Source organism: Balaenoptera physalus, assembly GCF_965194825.1.
Source record: "Balaenoptera physalus genome assembly, chromosome: 1".
Classification (NCBI taxonomy): domain Eukaryota; kingdom Metazoa; phylum Chordata; class Mammalia; order Artiodactyla; family Balaenopteridae; genus Balaenoptera; species Balaenoptera physalus.
The window spans coordinates 26,470,481-26,498,434 of record NC_138882.1 but is presented as its reverse complement, the minus strand read 5'-3'; the positions used below and the strand labels follow the sequence as shown (position 1 = coordinate 26,498,434).

The 27,954-nt window shown below is 36.9% G+C and overlaps 1 protein-coding gene and 1 long non-coding RNA gene across 3 annotated transcripts in view; one reads left to right on the top strand and one right to left on the bottom strand.

The window, feature by feature from the left end:
• The window catches only part of SMYD3 (SET and MYND domain containing 3), a 711,581-nt gene that overhangs the window by 482,121 nt on the left and 201,506 nt on the right, over positions 1-27,954 (bottom strand). The gene's annotated exons all lie outside the window — the stretch shown is intronic.
• The window catches only part of LOC309665180, a 160,950-nt gene continuing 134,696 nt past the window's right edge, over positions 1,701-27,954 (top strand). Inside the window, exons 1-2 of the long non-coding RNA XR_014266267.1 lie at positions 1,701-5,678; positions 14,068-19,368. This is a non-coding gene — a long non-coding RNA (uncharacterized lncRNA). The remainder of the gene's footprint in view (positions 5,679-14,067; positions 19,369-27,954) is intronic.

Genomic DNA, 27,954 nt, shown 5'->3' with positions numbered 1-27,954 from the left:
CAGACCTTCAGGACCACATCATTTCTTGACCTGATGACTGCAGCAGTCTCCTGGTCTGTTTTACTCTCCTTCCAAACAACCTCCAAACTGAGAAAGAAAGAGCTTTCTGAAGTGCACATCTCACTCACCAAATCCCATGTCCCTTGTCAACTTAAGAATGTGTATATGGGTCTCCCTCAAGATAAGGCCCAACTCCTTGGCTCCAGCCTATCGTTAGCCTCATTTCTAACCAAGTTCCTGCCTCCTGCGCATACCAAATTGCTTGCCAGCTTCCCCAAAGCAACATCTTGTATATCTGTGCCTTGGTATATGCTGCTTCTCTGCCTGATAACTTTTGTCCCCAATTTATCTAGCTGCAAAGACTCTCCCAGAGCCTTCCCAGGCACCTACAGCCTGAGTGTAATGCCCTTCCCATGTGCTCTAAGGGCAAGAGCCCCCTATGAATAGTAGACAGTACTGTGACTTCATATTTGAGGAAATGAACCAATAGTTTATCGGCTAGCATAGCAGGCACTCAATAAACGGCTTTCAAAGAATGTAAGATGATACCCAGTGATGAAGAAGAAGTTGCTTTTCCTTAGTATTTCATTCTTCATCTTGATTTTTAGGGCCTAGAGCTGATATTCACAACTGTTAAGTAGCAATAGAGGAATTAAAACATGGGCATCTTTTTTATACTTCTTGTAGATACAAGCTATGATGTTCACCTGTAAAATATGTCATCGCTTAATTCTTATAATTCCTTTTAATAAAGGAAGTTAAAAAAAAAAAAGAATGTAAGATGAACAAATAATAATTTGGCTTGAACTCCACAGCTGGCATAATGGCTGTAACACCTGAGAAGTCTATGTCAAACTGTATTTATTCAGAACTTCAGAGTCATATATTTCTTGTTATTTTTAAATACTAATAAAAGGTCAAAGAAGGAACCAGTCTCTAGGCATTAATAACAAAGTTGTCTTGATGGAAATATCATATACACTTGAAGGAGTTCATGTGCCCTCCAAAGGGTCTGACTACCCAAATTATCAACCAGACCACTGGCTACAGAGGCTGTCTTACTCATCTCTGCATACCTAAGTCCCTGACACATAGTACAACTCACAAGGTCTGATGAAGGCCTAATGAATGAGAGATTATAAAGAAACATATAGAAACAAATAGGGCCTGCCCTGTTGAAGAATTACTAATTTCTAATTTCCTTCAAGAAATTATCTACAAGTGGTCAGTCTTACTGAGTCTTACATTTCCAAGAAGTATTCAGCTCAGCTTTGTTCACTTATTCAACAAATATCCAGTGTCAACTATATGCCAGCTACCATGGTAGGCACATGAATTAGCAGGGAAAGCAATGGAACTAGAAAGAGTACTCTTTCTTTCTTCCAAATCCACCTAGATATTTAATAGTTGTGAGATCTGTGTGCCAACCAATTAAGCTCTCTGCTTATAAATGTCTTCGTATATAAATTGAGAGTAATATATCTATTTCACAGGGTTATTGTGGGAGTTAAATGAGATAATACATAAACCCAATATGGTGTAAACATATTAGTTATCCCTATATTCACTATTAATCAGCGGTCCCCAACCTTTTTGGCACCAGGGACCAGTTTCACGGAAGACAATTTTTCCACAGATGGCGGATGTGTGTGTGTGGCGGGGGGAAGGATGGTTCAGGCGGTAATGCAAGTTATGGGGAGCGATGGGGAGCGGCAGATGAAGCTTCCCTCGCCTGCCTGCTGCTCGCCTCCTGCCGTGCGGCCCAGTTCCTAACAGGCCGCGGACCAGTACCCGTCGGCAGCCTGGGGGTTGGGGACCCCTGCTATAAATAAAAGGCAGTAATATTTTATGTATTACTTCACATAAGACAAATAAGACAGGGATTAATATTCCCACGTATAATTTTTAAAACCAGCACCAGGGAATCTAAGCAATTTTCCCAAGACCACTCATGCAGTTAGTCAGTGGCAAAGTTCTTTGGTATCAAGTATGAAACTGTGATTCTCTTTACTTATTGTCTCTTACAAATCTCACTGGCACCTAATTATGAAAGACCCTACATCAAAGAATGGGACTACAGCTGAGAAAGCATAGGTCTTCCTAACATAGTAGCTGAGGGGTTAATGAGCAAAGAAAGTGTTTAAATTAACTATTTTCTTGTTAAAGAATAACAGTTTTCTTACCCGACACAGGGTAATGCCAACTAGAAGAGACACCATAAAGTTTTTATAGTCAGGGAAAGGTCCCCAATGTCATAAGTTTTGCTTTAACAAGAAAATTCTAATATTAAAAACTGTCGGGTTGCCATGGTAACAATCTATTTGCAATCATGATGCTGGTATTATTCCGTTATATTTCTCTCAAGGAAAAGTAAACTAGATGTAGCAAAGGAATTTAATGAAAGTATCTGCTGGACCAAAAGCCAAGATATGACCATTTTTAGGCAATATGACATGATTTAAATATACAGCAAGAGATCCTCAGGTTACAATAACAGTTCCATCAATAAAATTAAAAGATTTTGACCTTGACACCAATACAAGGTATAGCTATATTATCTGGAAAACTCAATTCTATGAGTAAGAAAAATAAATCATTGAACAACTGAGATGACAGCCATGGAACAAGAAAGTCAGAATTCATCAAAAGGAGAACAAAATCAATCCTCAAAGGAAGTATGAATTATCAAGACTAAATTTCTCACAGAAAGCTCAAAGGTTTCATTTTGGTGTTTTGTTTTGTGTGTATGTGTGCGTGTATATGTTGCGGGAAGGGGTATATTTTGAACTCTAGGACATCCTTGGATGATTTAACCTTCTACTTTTATTTAGAAAATGTCAGAAGGACATATTCAAAATAAATTGATTCTAAATAAAAAAAGGAAGGAAGTTATCATTTTTGAATGGTCTTCAAAATTAGACCATTTTGAAGTCTGGACACACAGACTGCCTATGCAGACAGGACAATTTCCACACAATCAGCAAAGCCTCAGCCATGACTATGAAAATCATATAGATTTTCTCTTCTGTAAAAGCTTTTCTAATACTTGTTTCTACAACAATCCAAGAAATGATAACATTTTCCCCACAACTTTAGCTGTGAACAAATCATTTGTCTATTTGTAACGATTTTACAGAACAGCATATGCGTGCTCAATGTCCTCAAAGACAACCAGCATAAAAATTGCACTCCCTCTGCTTCAACAATAAACTGGTTTTGTAAGAAAATACCAGCATGCAGAATTAAATTTTTTTCTTCATTGGCCAGATCTTTACTTAACTTCAATAGTCAGTGCAGATTTGGTAATATATATTTACATTATATATACTATTATAATATATATTTATATCATATATAATAGCATCTATTTTTACAAATATAAATATTCATATATAAAATAACTAGTTTGTTTTCTGAAATACAATCCTGAAAACTATGTGTAATCAAATTTTCTATATAAGCCATGCTTTCTCTCTACTTTCAATATAAAATTATAGAACGTGTCTCCAGCCTCCCTGAAAAGGACTGGCTAAAGAAAAGGACTGGCTAAAGACATCTTTTTAAAAATCACAGTTAGGGAATTCCCTGGTGGTCCAGTGGTTAAGAATCCGCCTTCCAATGCAGGGGACGTGAGTTCTATCCCTGGTCAGGGAACTAGGATCCCACATGCCACGGGGCAAATAAGCCCTCGTGCTGCAAAAAAGATCCCGCATGCCGCAACTAAGACCAAGGCGGTCAAATAAATAAGTAAATAAATAAATATTTTTAAAAATTAAAAAAATAAAATCACAGTTAAGATTTCAGAAAACTTCATAAAATCTAATATCTTAAATTTTATTAAATTCAAACAAAATATTAACAACTTAAATAACAACTATAGCTAGCACAGATTACACACTTTTGCTTATTGTTCTTAAAGATTATGGAGATTAAGGTTAAGACCAAAGGTTTCTAGGTTGAGGAACTTAGATGAAGGATAATAACATTAAATGGTAAAGGAAATATACGAGTGAGTACAAATTTGAGGGAAAGTGCTAGATAATCATCCACGCTCTAGAAAGACTGAATAATGAGGTGGGGATATGTGATAAACAGTCGGAAGTTGTGAACAGAAGGTTGGAACTCAGGAGGGCTGTCTGCAGTATTGACGAAGATTCACTCACCGGTGAGTAAGCAATAACTGAATGTACAAAAGAGGATGATACTCCTTAGGGAAACATTGTGAAAAAGAGACTAATAAAGAGAAACAAGGATAAACCTTGAGGGAGACCAAATATTTAAAGGTCAGTAGAATTTTAAAAAAACAAGGTGACAAAAGTGTCTTGAAAGTCATGAGAGGAGGGTTTCAAGAAGAGAGCAGTCAACAACACACGCCTCAAAGAGCTCAACAGAACACAGCAACAGAAAAGGCATACTGGGATCTGCATTTCAGATGTAACTAGGTTGTATTAGTGAAGTCATTTTCAGTACAGTAGCTGAGGCAGAAACTAGCTAGCCTCAAAGGGTAGAGTGAGAAAATGGAAACAGTGCATCAAACATTGCTATGTTCTACATGCTTAATACTAAAATCAGAATCCTCAACAAATAAAACTCAGTGTTTCTGGATTATATAATAACCATTCTTATGTGAAAGAAACAATAGCAGATTTGTTTTTGTTTTTATAAATTTATTTATTTAATTTACTTATTATTTTTGTCTGTGTTGGGTCTTCGTTGCTGCATGCAGGCTTTCTCTAGTTGCGGCGAGCGGGGGCTACTCTTCGTTGCGGTGCGCGGGCTTCTCATTACGGTGGCTTCTCTTGTTGCGGAGCACGGGCTCTAGGCGCACGGGCTTCAGTAGTTGTGGCTCACGGGCTCTAGAGCGCAGGCTCAGTAGTTGTGGCACACGGGCTTAGTTGCTCCACGGCATGTGGGATCTTCCCGGACCAGGGCTCGAACCCATGTCCCCTGCATTGGCAGGTGGATTCTTAACCATTGCGCCACCAGGGAAGCCCGCAGATTTGTTTTTAAAGGCAAAAACTTGAAATTAGTGACTTGTACTAGGAAGCAGCAATCCATCCTTTTTTTTTTTTTTTTTAAATCCTGGCAGTATAAATAAATTTCTTGGCAAAAAAAAAGAATATTTTCTCATGCATCAAATGTCAAAATTTAGTTTATTTTTTCTGATGCGTAAATGCCATAGATCCATTGCAACAATTAAAGGATGCTCTGAATCTATCTGAGATTAGTAATGCTTTTAATTAAAAGATTTTTCCTTCCAAGACTTCCATTTCAGTCCTAAATATGTGTTTTCTCCGTTCATCCTTGTCTCATAGGACAATGATCTTCATATTTTAGAGGGAGACAGATTTACTTTTTGGTTCCTGTTAACAGAACATCTTGGATTTAATTGCCAATATTATTTATGAATTACAAGTGTAGGAGTGTTTTTCAATATGATGAGTATTCCGTCATCTGTAATTTTTAAGAGATGCCAAATATGAAGAGGAATAGGATAGTACAGTTGCTCTTTTCCTCTCTTGCTACACCCTCTTCTGGAAAGACAATAAACAACATAGGCTTTTTCCTTTGTCTATTTAAACCTGCAGGTTCAGAGACAGTTTTGTCAAAAGTCAAAGAGAAATAGGAAGGAACTTCTAAGAGAAGTATTCCTAAAAGGCAAGAACATGCTTACAGAGGTAAAATATAATAATTAGCACCTATTACTGCAGGCAAAAAGTGGGGGGAGGGATAAAATATAACTGCATAGTAATATCAAGCACTACAAAGGTAGTAAATGGAAAAAAATTTAAATATTGAATATTAATTTTCTCCTATAACCAAAAAGCATAGTAAAGCTTACAAACTCAACTAATGCCTAATGGGCTGATTTAAATTCAAAGTCCTTGAATGTAAAGAAGAAAGCTGAGAATACTATAGGGGTTCTCCTGTGTTTACAGTACAATTTCAGATATCACATAGGGGCTGCCACATTTAGTTCCAGGTATTCTTTCACAAAATATCAGAGATGATATGGAAGTTTTGCTCTAAAGGTAAAAGATATACCCCACCAGGTTAAAACATTCTACACCTAATGGCTTTTAAAATAAGGCTGTCCAAAAAGCTATCATAATGTTGTGACAATGACTGGACCATCAAGAATATACAATATTACCTGTATATAAGACTCTACCATGTAAAGAAAGAAGAAACATTTCTACTTTTAAAAGCCAGAGAAAATGTCTAGGTCTGCTTAGAATTGTCATGGCCTCAATTTCACAGAGAAAGAGTCAGTCTCAAGGTTTTATCATGCAAAATTTCAAGATTTAAAATGCAACAGAACTAAATAACATAAGAAATTAAAATTAAAATTACAAAGAGATATTATTTACAGCATTTATAAGATGAACAAGGATTAAAAAGAATGATAATATCTCATGCTAGCAAGGCTGTAAAAAAACAGTGCACTCATACAGTGTTGATGGGGTATAAGTTAATACAATATATACTGGAATACAATTTGACAACATATATAAAAATGCAAAACATGCCTCGGGAAATTCATTTCTATTCACTTATCCTATGCAAAAAAAAAAAAACTTTATTGTATAAAGATATATGTATACTGATGTTCCATGCAATGAAAAAAAGAAATGGACATAACTCAAAAGGGTACTGGTTAATTACATTTTGCCATGTTTCATACCATGGAATAGTATATAACCGTTAAAATTAGATATGGTATGCATGCAGGAGTGTATATATTAGATATAGATACAGACATAGACCCAACAGCAGTCTGCTGAATGATGGAAACGGTGGTCTCTAAGAAGCAGGGTTTCTGAGGCACTTGAATTTCTGATCTGCACTTTTATTGATGATTTTAATTTTTTTATAATGCACATAAAAGTTTTTTAAACACTTGAATAAATGTTTGAAATAAGTGATGAAATTTATTACCACAGTTGAAAAATACATATTTGTATATATTACAATGACTTTTGTTTGTGTCAAAGGATTAAAGATACTTAGAGATATGAAAGGTAATGTGTTGACTATATTCTACCACTGTTATTACACAAGAGATGAAAAGAAATACACAAAATTTTCTTCTTGGGAATACTGGTGAGAAAAGTAGTCCAGCAAATCTTTAATATATTACCAGCACGAAGATACTATCAACATTCAGGGTGGTGGGAGGGGGAAATGGGTGGTAAGGTATGAATTTGGGGTTTTTAAATGCCCTCTGTGCTTTCCAGGTGTTAACACCATGGGCTCTGCAATGACAGATACATGGTTTAGGGGCCCAATTCTGTCAGTGACCCTGGGCAGGTTCCTTCATCTTTCCAAGCCTCAGTTTACCTCCTACAATACAGGGATAATAATAGTATTACCCCCATAAAATTGTTGGGAAGATTTAAAAGATAATATATGCAAGGAACAGTTCCTGGCATATGGCCAATATTCGATCTGGGCTCTTATCCTTCTCAAAGCACACCAAGTTTTTTTCATTAGCAATTACAAAGACCTCAGGAAATAGAAGCCTGAATTTTATTGCAGAAAAAATAGAAACGAGGGATGTTAACTTCAGATTGGATAACAGAAAACACCCAGCCAGTCAGTGGAATTCATTTTAACTCTATAATGTTACCCATCCTAAAGATAGTTGTAGCTTTCCAGAGATATAAGTCCTCTCTGATTATTAATACCAACCCTGACTTCGTGACAGGTATTAAAATAATACCAGTTCAAAATGTACACATAAAAAACTGAATGAAGAACAAAACCCAATCTGCCTGTTAAACATAAATGAGAACTTGAGGGAAAATCTTGACAAAGTCTTATGAACAAATAAACTATAAAGAGATAGTGAAAAAACTGAAACTGTTTCCCGCGATCAAAGCACATACATTTCCATCATTCAACAGAATGAAATCAACAAACATGTATTAAGCAATTCATTGCCCTCAGGAATATCCAGTTCTACTACAGGAGCCAAGATAAACCAACAAGTAACTGTGATACAAGAATTACCAAGCTCCATAGGAGCCTGTCAAAGAGATAGCATGCTTCTTGCCAGGCCAAGGGAGAAGCATACAGGTATAGTGGGAATGCTTTTCAGGTATGAGTACAAACAAGATGGTCACAAATTGAGATTCATTCACCTAGCAAGTTTGAAGTAATGAAACTATGTTTTAATAAGCTGCATGCACAAACTTTATACTATCTATCGATAGTCTATTTTATGGAAAATATTGTAACATGCTATAAGGGAACACAATAATATTTCTGATACACCCTAAGCTTTACAATCCAGTTGAGAAACAAATGATACATATTGTATTGTGAATTCCCCAAGGGCAACTGATGTGTCTTTTTTATCTTTGTATTCCCATCCCCTTGCACAATGCCTGCAAAATTACTGGCACTAAATAAATGTCTGGCAAATAACTTAATAAACAAATGACTATAATACAAAGCAGAATATTATATGTGCTGCTGATCATCAGTATCAGAGAAGTTTAGCAGAAGGACACAGAATTTGCAATAGGGCAAGCAAGGAAGGTGAAGGTAAGTACCATTTTTGTCATCCAGCATTCATCCCCATATTCCTCTGGTAATCATCTCTTCCCCTTTATCTGTCTCCCTGGTCCCTTGGAGCTAACTGCAGGGGTGGGCACGTGACCTAGGCTGAGCAAATCGAAAACACTACATCCTCCTGGTTACAGAAAATGGTTCAAAAAAGCATTCCTGACCCAAGCCATGCTAATTAGATACAATCATCACTAATCTTGGGGAATTTTGCTTAAGCCACCAAAAACACAAGTTCTTTTTCATGCTGGATTTGCAGCTGAGAGGATGAAAACTTAGAGCCTGCGACCACTGTCTTGCCACCACAAGGGGAGAGCCTATCTGAGAACGGAGGCATCTCATGGAAAGAGAGTCTAGCAATGGAGAGATACCAGATCCTAATGACAGCTCTTGAGCCTCTGGATTTAGCAGTGCTTGAGGAGGCATTTTTCAGTTCATAGCAAACAAATCCCTTTTTTGCTCCATTCAATATCAAGCCAGATTTTCAATCATAAGAAACTGTAAGAGTTTTCATGCAAAGATGGAACTGGAATTGATCACTGAAGAATGTCTTCAATAGGGAAAGAGGTTCCAAATGGAAAGAACTACATACGCAATAAGGAAAAGAAACAAGAAGACTACTTCAGTTACAATGATTTAAAAAAATCTATAGCTCAAGTTTAAGTTTAGATTAAGTCTGAATGGGTTGGGGTTAGCTGAGTGGGCTGAGTATAGCAAACTGGAGTGCTCACACTTCACTAAAAGTAGTAGCTGCTGCCCAGCTCAAGCAAATCGTTGTCACGTGGGAAATAACCCAGTGCAGCCACATCCATCTCCCTCCCTCTCTCTTCCTCTCTCCCCTCCTCCCCCCTCCCCTTCAAATACACACACACACACACACACACACACACACGCATACAGATAGTTGGTTGTTTCTCTGAAGAATTTCAAAGATGTAAGGAACTAGGGCAAACAATTTATAAAAATACTTTTATTAATATATGTATTGAGAGTGATTTTAAAGTGATATTGTAGGAGGAAAGTAATTGTTTGGTTCATATACCGTAGACTAGAATCCAGTTGGAAATATCAAGTTCAGGATATGCAATGACAGTCTACTAACCTAAAAATAAAATATAGCATCACAAAGTTATTTTTTAAGTATTTTAGATCAACAGATACTTAGCATGGAAAAAAGCATAATAATCCTACTGGTAAATAAAATCCTATATCACACATATAGTATTAAATAATGGTACTATATTTCAGATGAAACTAGCAACTAACAAAACAGGACATAATATAAAATACATTTGAATGAATTCCTATAGGCCACATATACAAAAGAAATACAGTAGTAAAAATCTGTACAAAGCAAAATAAATTTGAAAAAATTCCTATGGAGGTAACCATAGTACATGTAGAAATATATTTCAGTTAAAAAAAGAAACTAGCTCAAAGCATACAGAAAAATAATGAATTTGAAAAAATACCCCTGTAATGTGCATACATGCCATAAAATCACACATTGCTCTGAATATTAGTAAATGACAAGCAACAGAAAACTGAGAATGTGATTTAAAAAAAAGACTTCAATGAACACATAAGCAGAAAAAATCAGTGAGGAAAAAAGTATCATAAAGATTTTTTCCTTCACCCTCAAAATGAAGTGAATCACAGCCCAAAGCCTAAAGGCCACCCACCCACCCACCGATGCTGCTGGAAGTGGGAATATTCTCTTCATCTCCAGCATTCATAGTTAGTCACAGTCATAATTATCTTGAAAATACTACTATTTTACAGCAAGATCACTGTAGAGACCTGTGACATCAAGATGGAACTTAATGTTCTGTCAATGCCTCTGTTGCTTTTGAGCCCTTGGGTACAAATTAATAAGTTTATATCTGAAATAATACAGGAATAGTCCACTGATAAATCTCTGTGGGTTGTGACTTAATTGTTTACTTAATGAGACATGAAACTTTCATCTTGGTTGAAAATTATTATATTCCTGAGCTCCATCACTGAGCACAGCCTTGCTGCAGCTCAACCCAGAACCACTGAATCTCTACAATACGCACATAAGATGTGGTGTGGAATGAACTCTGATACAATTATTTGGAGTAAGAAACAAGGATAATTTTACAAATGTATATCTATTCCTAACATTATAATTCACTTTTCCTGAGGTTGCTTCAAGCTTTTATGAGAAGTGTCGTAAATCTCACAAAAATTGCTGAGTCCCAAAGGGTTCAGAGCTCACATTTTGAGGAGCACAGACTTCATTTACTGAAACAATGATTAAAGATTCCATTTCACATTCGTTTCTAAAATCTTATAAGATACAAAATTGCCTCAAGAAAAAAGTTAAACTCAAACAACAATTTCATAGAATTATAGAAAACCTCATTTCAGCACAAGCCTCAGCATAAGAGCTTCCTTGTTATCTCCAATGTAACACAAATCGCCCTTTTAACATAAAATACTAGGGGTCATGGTAATTTCACAGCTTTATTACATTAGAAAAAAATTTTAATGGTCGAGTCAGACTGCCTCCATTTTATAATATGCATGTAAGGGCTACTTTCTCATACAGATGTTAAGAAATGAATATTAAAGAAGGATGATAAAGGAAATAAAACCATCTGAAAAAATAATTTGAAATTAACATATAAGCTTCCATAGTCATATGTATTGAAGGAAAATTCTAACTGAAGTTTGACTTTTATTAACTACCACAGAATTTTTAATTGGAAAATCTACGAACTTCCTTGGCAGTCCAGTGGTTAAGACTTCGACTTCCAATGCAGGGGTGCAGGTTCTATCCCTGGTTGGGGAGCTAAGGTCCCATATGCCTTGCGGCCAAAAGACCAAAACATAAAACAGAAGCAATATTGTAACAAATTCAATAAAGACTTTAAAAATGGTCCACATCAAAAAAAAAAAAAAAGAAGAAGAAGAAGAAGAAAGAAAATCTAATATGAAGGAACCAAAAATACTTTAAGGCCTCTTTCTTTAATACGTATACAAGGTTAGTTTGTCCTATGATTTTTCAGCTTTTATCTTGTCTTAACAAGTGAGTATGATATTTAACAGCCCAACCCTCCTCTTTAATATGCTCCTGATACCTAATGGCAGCATTCAACCATAACAAACCATGTTACTAAAGTTCTCATTCCCTTCAAGCTTGTAAAGAGCTAGACTTGGTAAGTAAGCCAGGTATTCACACCACTGATTCTGGGAACCTTCTCAATGGCACCACAAAATGTATTTCTGCGTTGCGTTGAAAACATGCAAGAGAATATACCTTCAAGCTTTACTTTACCTATGCCATTATTTTCCTTCAAAATATTTTTTTCAAAAACTTTATTGTCTTAACACTCATAAAAAAAACTATATTTTCTACATACAAATATGAACATTTATGGCCATTCAAGCAGCTCCCTATTCAAAATAGAACAATTTGGTTTACATCTCCAACACACCTGCCAGCAAGTGACTACTTTAACAGCATGATGGAGCCGCTACCATCATGGCTTTTCAATGGACACGGCTTTTTAATGGATAATCACTTTAGTTAGTGCCTTAGTACAATAAGAGATCACACATATACATAAAGATAAACCTACACTTCCAATTTAGTAAGGTATAAGTAATCCCCAAATTAAATTTGTGCACCACCTTTAGGGTTAATACTGTAAAACAATGCTTTACAAAGGACTGACTAAAGCAAATGACTGCTTAGATAAGACCATTTTGACTTCCTTCTTCATCCCGGATACTTTCATTATAGAACATAACACAGTCACCAAAGTTTGTAAAATCCTAAATCACCATGACTCTTGTAGCTCTTCATGAAATACTTTAAAACATACTGGCTGATTTTCAGGCCAATGAACTAACATACCAATTTAGCTAGAAGTAATCCTGAGTTCAAATATAGGGGAGGCGAGGGATTTTCTTCTAAGAATGAGAAAGAATAACTCAGTTTTTCATTAGGAGCAATACATCCTGAGAAACAACTTTTCATTTTGGTAAAAATACCAAAGGCCTAATCACTCAACTACTATTCCGAAGTAAAAAAACAAAAGCCTTCACCCTTTGAGTCCGCATAAAATATAAAGATAGCACCAGTGAATTTCTTTTTTTTTTAAAGATCCATTCAAATCTAAGACAGACCGATGGATTTTTTCTTTTACTCTTTTTAATTTTCTTATTTATTTATTTTTTTTAATTTTCTTTTTGGCTGTGTTGGGTCTTCATTGCTGCGCGTGGGCTTTCTCCAGTTGCGGCGAGCGGGGGCTACTCTTCGCTGCGGTGTGCAGACTTCTCGTTGTGGTGGCTTCTCTTGTTGCAGAGCACGAGCTCTAGGCGCGCAGGCTTTAGTAGTTGCAGCATGCAGGCTCAATAATTGCGGAACGCAGGCCCTAGAGCGTGCGGGCTTCAGTAGTTGCAGCACGTGGGCTCAGTAGTCATGGCTCGCAGGCTCTAGGGAGCACAGGCTTCAGTAGTTGTGGCACGTGGGCTCTAGAGCACAGGCTCAGTAGTTGTGGCGCACGGGCTTAGTTGCTCCCCGGCATGTGGGATCTTCCTGGACCAGGGCTCGAACCTGTGTGCCCTGCATTGGCAGGCGGATTCTTAACCACTGCACCATGAGGGAAGTCCCACCAGTGAATTTCTAATTGCTAAACTGAACGCTGAATTTATCCCCCCTTAACATCTCTGCACTTCCATATACATTGGCCATCTCCTTCTGGAAACTGTTTTCTCTCATGGATACCAAACAACCTGAGATCATCAAGGCTCCTGGGACACCTAGGTTACTCTTTCTCTTCACATCTTTTAAAAGATGCTTCTCAGTTTATTTTGAAAAACAAAAAGCAAAATAAACAAAAGTCTACAGCCAAATTTCCCACTTGAGAACGTGCCTGTCATGAATAAGGGGATTCCACCAGGATCAGGAAGAGCAAGTGGCAAGTGGCACATGGAGGGCTCACCTAGAGGAAGTGAGACTCACTGGAACAGCCTCAGGTATAAGTTTCAAGGAAAATGTTAAAGCAACTGCTCCTAACCAAAAATAGTCAGATTCATTAAACTTAAACCCGAAGCAAAAATCTCCTTGGATTGCTTCCTCCTCTGGCATCCAGAGCCACAGCAGTCTAGTTCACAGTTCTGGGGTCTGCACTGACCTATATGGAACAGCAGCTGCTAAATTCTAGGAAGTCAGCACTGACTCTTCCACCTGCAACACCTTTCATTAAAGGCCTGAATCAAATGATCCCCCCACACCTGATCTCCATCTCAGGACTACTACCGTTAGTTTAGTCTGCAGAATATTCTGAGCAACTACAACGTATGGAGTTTGGCATGTAAAATGTTTTAAAAAGAAGATTAAGGCATAGTCCTGCTTTCAAGGAACTTTCAATATAATTATATTCAAGTTATTTATATATTTCTTTTATGTCTCCTACCAGACAAGTCAGAAACTAAGTGTTAATTACCCTTCTTTTTCCACAGAGACAGTATACATTTGTGGAGCTGAAATTTACTAAGCTGGCTCTTTCCGACCCAAAATATTCAAGTAAGAATCCCACGGCTTTGTTTTGACCCTACCTCTCCACTTCTCCAATATTTTCTAGAAATAAAAGGAGCTTAGGAATGACAAGTCAAACCAATTTTTCCCCACTTCATTATTGTCAGTACATAACACTAAATACCACAGTGACATACAAAGCTGGGGAAAGGGGTTAGTCCCAGAAGAATGCCCTCCTAACCAACTACAATAGCAGTCTCTAGCAAAACAGCCTACCAAACTGACAAATCAAAACAACAATAGCATATGATACTTCAGAGGAAGAATGGTTCACATTTAAAATTTATGATTGCACAAAGGCACTCTAGAATTTTATGTTCAATGTACTGAATAAAAAGCAGCTGTTAGGCAAAGAACGATTAAATGACTTCAATGTGAAAGAATTAATCACATTTTCTTATACTTGGGATTCTGCTGACACTGAAAATAAAGATGGAAAGGACTGCAACGTCAACATTCTAAAAACAACATCAAAAAAAGCACCCAAACTGGCATTCATCTACAAAAACATAAAATTACTTCCTTGCCTAACATTTTAGAAGCTTAATTACACTAAAAAATTTTAAAGCATTCATTCTATATTAATATAATAGAACATCGAAGTTATTTCTAAAATCAGTAAGTATTTTTAATTGTTCAAAATTATTTAAGGTTCGGAATTCCCTGGCAGTCCAGTGGTTAGGACTCCGTACTTTCACTGCCATGGCCTGGGTTTGATCCCTGGTGGGGGAACTAAGATCCCACAAGCTGCACAGCGTGGCCAAAAAATATATTATACATATATATATTGTTTAATCCCTCCTGGCTGGAGGGATAAAATGATAGACATGACTGCTCTTATTTTTTTAATCCACTTATATTTTATACTTCAACTTTCTCATTCCTGTCATAATGGGCCATGTCCAAGGAAGTTGAGAAAGACTTCCTAGAAAAGGGGGCATTTGAAGTGAATCTTGAAGAATGAAAAGGAATTTGCCAGGAAGAATGGAAAGAGCTGTACATGCAAAGGTTGGAATTAGGAAAGGAATCTTGACTGTTAGGGGAAATGATAAATGGCAAGAGTTTAGAGTACTCTGAATCCTACCCAAGAAATGCTGATAACTATCACTATATATGTGAATTATCACACTCTCTGAGCCACTGTATTATTTTGTAATTGAAAACATGAAGTTGTTTTCAAAAGAACTTTTAAATACCAAGATCATCTAAGTCTAAACACTCCTTGCCATGTAGAAAATACCCTTCTACTCTAATAAGCTGAAAGAGTTCTAACTATAACTATAGAGCATAATGCCTTGCTTCTACAAAATGCAAAGGACTTTGCAAGCTTCTCTTTAGTGACTCTGAGGAGGTAAGAAGTGACAAAGATCATCCAAACATCACTGATATGAGGAAAATATTTTCAGCACAGAAAACTTATGTTTAGCAATTGCTCTAAAGAAAAGCTAGAAGCCCGCCTGACAACCATGAGCAAACACATAGATATCTTCCAGGAATGGAATTCCAAAATCTGATCACATCCCTGTAATTCTCTAATTATCAAACCCAGCAGTGTTGACAAAGCAGAAGCCCACTCAACTACTGCTGATAATTAGTATTCAAAGCTAAATTTCCTCTATCAAGTCAGAATGACTTCGAGATAGAAGCACACTACCTTAGGATCCAAAGGAACACAATGATTTCCACCTCCTTGCTTACACATTTACACACACACACACACACACACACACACACACACACAGCAGCAGCCATAACCAGGCTTTGCTGATTTGTCACACTGGCTTTGACAACCTCTCCTTGTGTATTCTCATATACAGGGGCAGCTTTACAAATTGGCTCAAAAATACCTTAGCCTGTCAAAAATAATTCCGTATCCAGAGGACTTACTTGCCCTGCCTACCTTTGTTTGCTACTGTCATAGCAACAATGCTTCAGATATCATCAAGCTTTGGAAGTGTGAAGAAACACACTGACAGTGCAATAACGTGAAGGCGGAAAAGCAAAATGCAGGTGACAATGCAACAATGTAAAAGAGCGAAAGCATGCATTGATTGAATCCCTGCAACTTGCTGGTTACTAGGCAAGGTGCTAAGAAAATGGTTACACCCCTCAAGTTACAGTCTATCCAAGCAGTCATCCAGTTCCAGGAAAGCAGCATGGGATGAGGTCTGCAGAGTCCTCAAATGCTATATTTTAAAACCTTGATTTTATTCAACAGGCAGTAGGAAATCAACATTTAAAGCAGGGGATACAAACGATCAGATTGGTATTTTAAAAATATATTTCTAGGGCTTCCCTGGTGGCGCAGTGGTTAAGAATCCACCTGCCAATGCAGGGGACACGGGTTCGAGCCCTGGTCTGGGAAGATCCCACATGCCGTGGAGCAACTAAGCCCGTGCGCCACAACTACTGAGCCTGTGCTCTAGAGCCCACGAACCACAACTACTGAAGCCCGTGTGCCTAGAGGCCATGCTCTGCAACAAGAGAAGCCACCACAATGAGAAGCCCGCTCACCGCAACAAAGAGTAGCTCCCACTCACTGCAACTAGAGAAAGCCACACACAGCAACGAAGAACCAAAGCAGCCAAAATAAATAAATTAATTTTAAAAAAATTTATATATATATATATATATTTCTGAAGGCGGTATTAAAAATGGGTTGAGATCCAGGGAAAGAGAGGCAAAAAGATTAGTTAGAGCCAAGTAGGCAAGATAAAAAGACTTAACTAGGCCAGAGGCAAAAAATATATACAACGAAAAGAACAGAGTTAAGAGATATTTCAAAAGCAGCATAAGCAGGGCGTATAGAAGGCAAGAGAGAGGGAATATTCAGAGGCCTCCCTGACGCTTCTGGTGTGGCTGACTCAGGAGACTGCCATGCTAAGGAAAAAGATAGAAAAGATGGAGAAGCAGCACATCCTACTGAGGATAAGACAAGAGTTTAAGTATTGGATGAATCTGAAGTTAAAACAGATCATGCAAATGAAGATTTTTATTAAGTAGAAAATATGGGATTGGATCTCAGAGGAAATGGCAAGGCTCAGCAAGTCAGGCCATGGCAGTGGAATGCTTGTCATTCAACAGGTAAAAAGAGAACTAGTGAACGATAATTTTTTTTAAAAAATGGTATGAGACGTAGAAGGAGAATCAGCGGCAGGTCATGCCACAGAAGGCAATTAAAAGATTTCTAAAATTTGGACAATATCACACCTTAAGATCTGCATACTTGAGGTTTAAGTGGGTACTGCTCTATAGACTCTTGGACAAATGGAAAACAAGAAAACCCACAGTCACCTGCTATTACAAAAGACTTCTGAGGCACCAAAACAACATACCTTACCAACTTTCGCTCTAAACTTGAAACACCAAGAGCCCATGAACGGCTGTGAAGGATGAAACAGGGGGACTTCCCTGGTGGTCCAGTGGCTAAGACTCCGTGCTCCCAATGCAGGGGGCCTGGGTTCGATCCCTGGTCAGGAAACCAAATTCCACATGCCACAACTAAAAGACCACGCGTGCCACAACTAAAAGATCACACATGCCGCAACAAAGACCCAGGGCAGCCAAATAAATAAATAAATATTAGGGAAAAAAAAGGATGAAACAGGGCCCAGGACATCAACCAGCAAGTCACATGGGCCTCTTCAGATGCTGAGTTGGCCCTGTTACTTCAATGAAATACTGCCACCCATGATGGGGGAGGAGAGTAGGAAAGAAAGTGCTGTAAAGTGTATTTTTAATCCTGTTCCTAATTCAACTGATCCTGATGAAAGAGCTTTGCATAAATAGTGCCTTGATAAATCTTTTCCTATAGCATCAAAACAAAAACAAAATGTTAATTAAAACTTGAAATAGCTCCCACAATTGCCAAATTTGGTCACACATAGTTTCAATGCTTTTACTTGACAAGTATTTGTTCAAAAACAGTATTTCTAAATTATTTGCCTATGTTATTAATGTCAGGTATAAATTTTAAGGGCAAATAAATACCCATAACAGAAAAAAACAGGTGCCAAAGAAGCCAAAGAGGATTTTATTCTTTATTGCATATATACTCTTTTGCATTATAAAATGGTTTAATCCATAAATGCAAACATTTATATAATTACAAGGAAAAAAACACATCCAGTAACGGCTTGAAAACAAGATAGAACCAAGCTGAAGGCTCTTGAATAATTAATGTTTTAATATTCAGTACTTCAAGGTTGTGGAATCTAGATTTCAAAAGTTAGCTTAACTCCATGCAAATTCCATTTCAATCAGCTTTATTTTCACAGAGTTGTGGCAGCATCAGCTCAGAAATATTTGATATGAAAAACCCACCCTCCCCCGACCCGCCCTGCCAGCCCCCTTTTTAGATTTGAATATATGAAGCAGAGACGTGTAAGACATGATGCACCACCTGTATGAGAACAGAAGGATTCCTAACTAATTTAAAGCTTTGCCTATAGTAGTGCTTTAGTATTAGTGATAGAAATCTTATCATACATATTTCCATTTCTTTCACTCTGGTTTTGCTCCTAAGGCTTAAAATAGTTCATAATTAGAGCTTTAACACAAAACTAACATAACACAGAATGCAGTATGGTGGGATGGAGAAAATCTAAAATCATGATAGTCAGGTTAAAGCTCTGGTTCCTTTATTTAAAAACAATGTAACCTTAAGCATTCCATCATCTGCAAAAGGAATAATAACAATAACTCAGAAGGTTGCTGTAAGTAATAAATGTGATTATATTTGTTAAAGTATTTTGTAGAGTAAAAAAAATTAAAATAAAAAGTAAAATTGGGTGAGTGCAGCACTAGGCAGCTTGTTATAAATCTCTCAATAATCCCTTGATCGGTTAATGTAAGACAAAGACCAGTGTCTAAATACCCACTGGCTTCCTGGTAAATATGGGACAAAAAAATGAGGAATACAAAACAAATCCACGGGCTTCCCTGGTGGCGCAGTGGTTGAGAATCTGCCTGCCAATGCAGGGGACACGGGGTCGAGCCCTGGTCTGGGAAGATCCCACATGCCACGGAGCAACTGGGCCCGTGAGCCACAATTACTGAGCCTGCGCGTCTGGAGCCTGTGCTCCGCAACAAGAGAGGCCGCGATGGTGAGAGGCCCGCGCACCGCGATGAAGAGTGGCCCCTGCTTGCCACACCTAGAGAAAGCCCTCGCACAGAAACGAAGACCCAACACAGCCAAAAATAAATAAATAAATAAATAAAAGAACGTGAATTTCTTTAAAAAAAAAAAAAAAAGACAAAACAAATCCACGTGCTGTCAAGTATGTAATACAGCAGTTCTGTTTATAACAGAGTTATCTGAAGGGAATGTATCCAGATGGTTTGGAAAGTCACCATCATTTAAACATAGCCATACAGAGTCCCTGAGACTGAAACTCATCATTATAGAGACAATCTAATCTAGTTTCCAATGCTGTTAAGAGTAATCCTACGGTGTAACTTATTCTTAATTTTCTGGCTTTATACTGATAACCTTCAATATAAGGAATAGAGAGGGGTGGTGCCAGGAAATGGGGAGATGGACAAAGGGTACATACTTCCGGCTATAAGATGAATAAATTCTGGGAATCTACTGGATAGCATGGTGATTATAGCCGATAATACTGTATCATATTTAAAAATTGCTACATGAGTAGATCTTAAATGTTCTCACCACACACAAAAAAAAATTTGGTAATTATGTGACATGATGGAGGTGTTACCTAACCCTACAGTCAGAATCATTCTGCAATATCTAAGTGTATCAAATCAACACATTGCACATATTAAACTTATACAATGTTATATGTCAATTACATCTCAATAAAGCTAGAAAAAATATATAAGGAATAGATATTGTTGAAAAGTTGTTTGTAACGTTAAGTTCTGTTTGCTCTATCACATTTTTACTTCAACTTAGAAACTAATTCTTGAGCACTTAGGCATCAACTAGGAGAAAGAGCGTTTGAGCTCAAAAGACCTAAATTTTAGCATCCATCCTGTCATTGGGTGACTATTTTATTAACCTTCTCTGAGCCACAACTGATGCATCATGGAAAGAGGGAGAGGGAAGGAAGTGGGGAGACTACGGAACTGGATAGTTTCTGTGATCTTTTCAGGCCTAAAATTGTACGGTTGTACTATGCTTAAGGAAGGAATTGGGTAACGACTCCTATTCTCACAAAGTTTACAATCTAACTGGGAATGTAGAAAATGAAGATATATAGCTAATAAAAAGAGAGAATATTCACCATTGTCAAATGATTGGCATAGAAAATACCAGTGGCTACTGATTTTACAACAAGGAAGGATCAATCCTAGTCAGGTGGATTTCATCAAAGAAATAAGCTGGACTTGGATAGAGAGGATGGGGAAAGATATACTACATCCTTCCATTAGGCACCATGAATACGGCAAACACAGAGCACTTTACATATCATCAAGCCCTACCTTATTCATGGAGATAACTCATCCTGACATGTGTTTCTAATCTGGAGTGAAACACTTCCAGGGACAGGAAGCTCCAAGCTATGCCAGGGCAGCCTGATACATCCTTGGACCACTCTAATGACAAAGCTCTTCCAGATACTGAGCTATAGTCAGCTTGCCCAATATGACAGGACTTTCTGTCCTTCCTTCATCATACTTTACAAAGAACATTTATCTAAGTACGTCTCTTTAAATACGTAACACTAGGTACTGAAGAAAAATTTAATGAAAATTGACCCTTTCAGATAGTAGTTGGGCTATTTTCTCTCTTGATCAGGCCACATTTTTTTCATCTGACTTAGAGAAGCCATCCCCAAACTTACCTGCTTACCTTTATAATATACCACCTTGTTTTCTTCATCATATAGCATGTCTGATTTCTGCCATCAAAACTATCACTCTGTTTCTAAAAATAGTAAAATTTAACAGAGTAGTTTATCACAATTTTTCATTACTATTAGTGTTATACCCCTAAAACCTTTTTTTTCCTCCCATGAGAGGTCCTTCTCATTCATAACAGAAATAGTCAAATCACAAAGTAAAATCTGAAGGCAATATCCGTTATCTAAGCAAAAGATCTGAAGACTCAAACAAAAAATTTCTGAATCCGAGTTACACAGCCAAAATAATTCTACTAGGAAAATGTGTCTTGGGTCTTCCCTGGTGGCACAGGGGTTAAGAATCCACCTGCCAATGCAGGGGACACGGGTTCGATCCCTGGTCCAGGAAGATCCCACATGCTGTGGAGCAACTAAGCCCATGCGCTACAGCCACTGAGCCTGCGCTCTAGAGTCCGCGAGCCACAACTACTGAAGCCCGCGTGCCTAGAGCCAGTGCTCCACAACAAGAGAAGCCACCACAATGAGAAGCCCACGCACCACAACGAATTGTAGCCCTCGCTCGCCGCAACTAGAGAAAGCCTGCGCGCAGCAACAAAGACCCAACGCAGCCAAAAATAAATAAATTAAACAAATAGATTTTTTTAAAAAAAGAAAAATGTGTATTTACATTTCTTTTCAAGGCAAATGAACAAACTATAACATCTGTAGTTAAAAAGAACAAAAACAAAAGACTAAGAATGATAGTTTAAGTATGTAAGACATTAGTAAAGTACGCATTTTTTCTATTTAAGAATTTTATTTCTTCCTAATCCTTAGTGAAATACTACATCTCTTCTACTATATTACTGAATTAAAACATTTTAAATTTATTGAATCAAATTTTTGAGGATAAAAAATAATATATTCAAAAAACAATTATTGTATACATACTATGCTTACAAGTGTCATTGGCAATGTAAAACTGTAGAACCAGTGGCTTGTTAGAAGGTAACAGATAAAATATTTCCTATCTTTTTTTTTAATTAGAGAAGTTTTTGATAAGACGTGCTGTCTCCTACTGTGTACAAAAAAAAAATCTTCTGGCTTACAAAAAATAATTTAAGGGTTGGCAAGCAATGGCCCATGGACCAAATCTGATCCACCACCTGTTTTTGCACAGCCTGCAAGCTCAGAATGTTTTCTTACATTTTTAAAAGGTTGGGGGAAAATAAAAAGAGGAATATTTGGGTACAAGTAAAAAATATATGAAAATCAATGTTCTGTGTCTGTAAACAAAGTTTTATTGGAAGACACCCACGCCCGTTCACTTATATATTATCCATGGATGCTTTCAACTATAATGGAAGAGTTAAGGAGTTGCCATGGAGACCATAAGTAACCCTCTCAGCGTGCATTACAAATCGCCAGTAATAATTCCTTTTTGCTTCTTGGCTTACAAAGTGTAAAATATGTGGGCTTTTACAGAAAAGGTTTGCTGAACTCTGGAATAATTAATATAATGATTCATTATTCCCTGAAGAATTTATGATAATAACAGCGTCTGTGATTCTGAGCTATCAACTGAACTTCTTGAATTTTACCATAATAAAGATTCCTTTTTACCTAGTGTTGTATATTTACAGTAATGTAATAATTTTAAAATATATTTAACAAAGAATACACCATAAAACAGAAAAGGTACAGTTTTCATGCATTATTTAACTAAGTCAACAATTAAACACCTACTGTATACAATGAAGATTTCTAGGGGATTCAAAATAAATAAAATGTAATTCCTAGCTCTAAGAAAGTCATACTCTAGTAGGGAGACATAGTACTCTAAAAAAGGTTTTTGTCACTAAAGGGAAGGCCAAAGCAATGAAAGTAACCTCTACCATTTCATAATGACATACTGTCATTTTAAAAATGTTACCTCTATATGAATTAATGGCAAGTTATACACTCAAGTAAATAAGGCAACAAGGCTTGGCCAACACGTTTATCCATTAATAGTTTTAATCAAAGCATTAGCCTTATGTACATAATCAACCTTGACCAACATACATGTAAGTAAAAACGCTGATTAAGAATTTACTAATTATCGGGGCTTCCCTGGTGGCGCAGTGGTTGAGAGTCTGCCTGCCAATGCAGGGGACACGGGTTCAAGCCCTGGTCTGGGAAGATCCCACATGCCGTGGAGCAACTGGGCCCGTGAGCCACAATTACTGAGCCTGCGCGTCTGGAGCCTGTGCTCCGCAACAAGAGAGGCCGCGACAGTGAGAGGTCCATGCACTGCGATGAAGAGCGGCCCCCGCTTGCCACAACTGGAGAGAGCCCTTCGCACAGAAACGAAGACCCAACACAGCCATAAATAAATAAATAAAAATTTTTAAAAAAAAATGACTAATACTCTCTAAAAAAACAAAAACAAAAAAAAATTAATTTGTTAAAAAAAAAAAAAAAGAATTTACTAATTATCCTTCTGAACTTCAGAAGTTACTTGGCATCTGGTCCTTAACTATGATAACAGACACCAACTCATCATAGGTTATTTGCACATAAAGGAAGAGAAATAGTAACTGAATGGTTAATAATGAAGAACATAATAGATAAATATCATCATTAAAAATACATGTTTTGTTTTGAAATCTCAAGTGTCCTACAAATGTCACTTTACTTGGAAGAACATTTCTGAGAATAACTGTCCCTTGAATCTACTCAGAGATTCAATCTATTGTAAAAAATAAATAAATACATCATAAATGCATCAGCTTTTCATAATTAGAATGCCAGGGTGTGCATGCAGTTAAGAATGTTGGCTGTTTGCCTGCTTTACTTAAAACCAGAAGAAAAGTATAATCCCAATAATGAAGTCTTCTAGCAACTGTTGTGAGCAGACGAGAGAGATGTCTCAACTAGCAACTACCTCCAAATGTAGAGACACATGTACCCCTGTGATTGGAGGTTAGTAATCCTGGTGTGTCTCCTCGCTTTTAGTATTAAATATTTAATGGCATATTTTTCCTTAATGGAATCCAGGCACATCTGATCAGTCACTGGGATCATTTAGTAATGCAGCCAAAGTTATCATACTGTCATTTCATATAAGCTTTGTAATTAGATAATTCATCACTTTACTAATTCAAAAGATTGCTTTCTTTACTACTTTATAGCATGCTACGGTTGTGAAATTCAACTAAGCTGATCAACAAAAAGGCTCTAAAATTTGGTCCTACATGAACTTGAAACCTCCAAGTGGCAAACATACACACTCCTGACCTTTCAAAACAGTAGTGGTAATATCTGTCCCACAAATTAGCCTAACAGCAACACTGAAGTAATAAAGCACCAGTACATCCAGAATGAGAGGGCTAACTAAACAAAAAATTTAAGATTAAAAAACTGAATATATCATAAACAAATTTGTTCTTGCCTTTTACGGAGGTACACCATTCTTTGGCAAGTAAAAAGACCCAGTAAGGGTTTATTTAGTAATTTTTTCCTCCATGATGACTTATATACTTTACTAAAATTATGAGGCTATGGCAGAATATCACAAAGACTATTTATTAACACTCTAATGGCACGTACCAGGCAAATGCAAGTATAATCTTAAATATATTATCATTTGTGTCTTATTTCTAACATATCTCAATCAAAAATATTAAATTACTATTTATTTTCATCCTATGAATTAGCAGATTCTCGTTTTAACCCACTCTCCACTGTTTCTCCAATAAACAAAAATTCTCCCCCAGTGAAAAAGAATTTACTCAGAATGAAACTGAATGTAAACTTTAAGTATCATAGCACAAAAAGCACCTAAAATTCTCACTTTCAAATCTATACAACCACAGTGTACATTGCAAAACCAGCTCCCCCTAAGAGCATTAAAAATTAGAGTTCAGAAGGCAAGCTCTGGAGGTCGCAGATGTGCCCTAAATAACAAAAATAACATTGTACCAGGAAAATTATTTTGTTTAAAAGAAAAAAAGAGGGAACATCTTCTCAAACAGATGTGAAATTTCTAATCAAAAAATTTTGTTGCAGTTATATAATATTATCGAGTTAAAAAGTACTTTGCAGAAGTCTGGCAGCACTAACAATGATATCTGTTTCGTGGTCAGGAAGGTCACTTTTATTCTTGTTGCTTCCAATTTAATGTCGGTTTTGAAACATTTTATGCAACTAGTCCATTTTCTATTTTTTTTTTTGTTCAGAGCTTATCACATTCTAATCAGTCTACCAAATGCATTTTTAGGAAAGAAGTTTTAAGTCCAGAAAAAAAAATAAGTATATTGTTCTAGAACTCTGCACAGTGATCGCTAAAAAATATACTCTATGCATAGAAAATAAGCTCAGAACTAAGCCTACTGACATTAAATTTAGAATAACCATTACCAATAATTACCAGTGTATGTTTGGGGGGATGGAATAGAGCTATCCCATGTCATTTCAGTGAACTATGACATGACAACTAACAAAACTCTTTAATTTAATTTCATCCTTTTAAGATTCATGTGTGAGAAACATTTCATTCACCATAGTAAGCTTGCTTTTATATTTCCTACATGAAATCCCAAGAAACTACTCTGAAATCATGGAGTTGCGATGAATGTAGGACATAGTAAATGATTTCTTTCCCAATAGCTATGGGCTGAAACCAAGCCAGTTACTAAGGGAAAGGTGCTATTTTCTGCCTGCAAAATTTTCTTCTCAACAAGATAGGTAATTCTCAGCACGGGCATGGGATACCAGCACTGGGCACAACTGTAAGCAACCACCTGAGACTCTGGTTTACAATCAGTTGCAGATTACACTCTTGGCTACATGACAACACAGGGGGACATACAACACTGAAGTTTTATACTAGAATACAAATAAATATGGGAAATAGGCACAGCAGTAGTAGAAATTAATAACGTGTCAGACACTCTAAGTACTTTAGAGTTAACCCTCACTTTAATCTGTAAATATTATTATTATTATTCCCATTTACAGAAGAGGAAATTGAGGTTGAGAGAATTTCACTTACTTGTCTGAAAAAGCAACTTAGCCATCATACTACTATTCAACCTCCCATTTAAATTTGCCCTCTAACTGTAATTTTCTCACCTTTTAAAGTTTATAGTCATCATTATTTGTATATACATTCTCTATATTTGTAGCAAATGTTTCAAACTCTATCAACAGATTGAACCATAGGAGTTGTCTTGCCAAGATAAATCCATTTTGAAATCTAACCAGAAATCTTATTTCAAAATAGAAGTGGAAGGAAAAAAGTTGGGGAGTGGGAAGGAGAAGGGGCCTGTGGAGATGGAAAAATACATCTTCCCTTTTCTAAACAATCTGAAAAAGAGCCCGCAGAGATGAGCCTGGCCTCTATTTTTGATGAATATACAAATAGTCACACGTCTCCACTGTGCTCACTAACAAGTATCCCCAGTACATCTCCCACCCTTTGGCCACCTTCATTATTGTCAGTGGCGAACCACCACTTTCCTCATACCCTTATGCTTTTATTTCCATTCAGCCACACCCCCAAGTAACATACAATCTAAGTTAAAAAAAAAAAAAACTTATGCAAATAAAGCTTCAAGCAAATCACTCCCACATTTCCATCCAACCAGATCATCACTCTGCAGCTCCCCAGCTACAGAAATTCTAGAGGTACTACTACCCTCGCTAATTTTCTCTTACTACCTAAAGCAAAACAAACATTTTAAGCATCACGCTTTCATTCAAACTCTTTTTGTAATCACTAAATATAACTGAAACATATATTCCACTGGTTACAACTGCCTTTTCAAATCTTCTCCATAGGAAGTCAATATATTTTTCTTACCCGGGGGTTAGAGGAGTCAGTACCCCCTCGCTCCCCGCAAGTATTTCTAGACCATTCTCTATAATTGTTTCCCAACACCATCTTCTCTTCTGAAATTCATGCCATTAATTTCTGCTTCCTATGTGAAGTCCTCCTTGATATCCTTCCCTAGAAAAATTTCTCCTTCCTACTTAATTTTTACAACCAGGCAATAAGTTCAGAAGTCAACAGGATATTTTATACAGCAAACTACTATCTCTAAATCTCAATTGCCAGTTGCTCTGTGTGTGTGTGTGTGTGTGTGTGTGTGTGTGTGTGTGTGTGTGAATGTGGGGATGGGAGTGGGAGGCTAATACTGGTAATAAGGAAGTGGAGGAAAAAGGAACACTTGGAAATATAACTAGAAAACAGACTGCACAATAATGTGTTCGGAGTAGTGAAGTGGGACGGGGGGACATTTCCCAAGCAAAACCAAGTCCTGAGCAACAGAAGCACAAGAGGCACTAAGAACCTAGTCCAACAGGAAATATACACTATTTTTCAACAGAAAACCCCAGAGTATTCAAAATATAAATTGCTAACTTTTGAGGAATTAATCACGGTCTTCTACGAGAAAAAGCTATCAGCTCAGCAGAGAAGAAATTTGCTCTCAGGATTAAGAAACTTTTCATCCTCCACCAACCCCTTTCCTTCCCAGGCAGTACAAGTTTGATAAATATATGCATATCCCCAAGTAAAACTTTTGACTTGCTGAGATTCTTTGCCTTGGTAGATAATTTTCAGAGTTAGAATTAACCATGTATTTTGATAACCCTGGACAAGAGTGCTGCAAACAAAAAGAAAAACAAAACAAAACAAAACTTGCATAATTTGATCAGTGAATTCACTAACAGACACCTCTCTCAGGAGGCCAAGAGGCCTGATAGCAAAAGAGTAATTGTAAGGAATGCTTGGAAATCCAAATAAAGGAAAAGAACATCTGTGTGAAATCTATCAGATATAAAACAAGTTTGAAAATTATTGAAACCAAGTGACGGAAACATGAGGAGGGTTCATTAGAATTGTCTCTCTACTTTTGTGTGTGTTTGGAAAAGTCCATAATCAAAGATTCAAAAAAAAATAAGATAAAAACAAATATGGAAAAGCTCTCAGAATTCCTCGTCTTAAATGACAATTAGAGG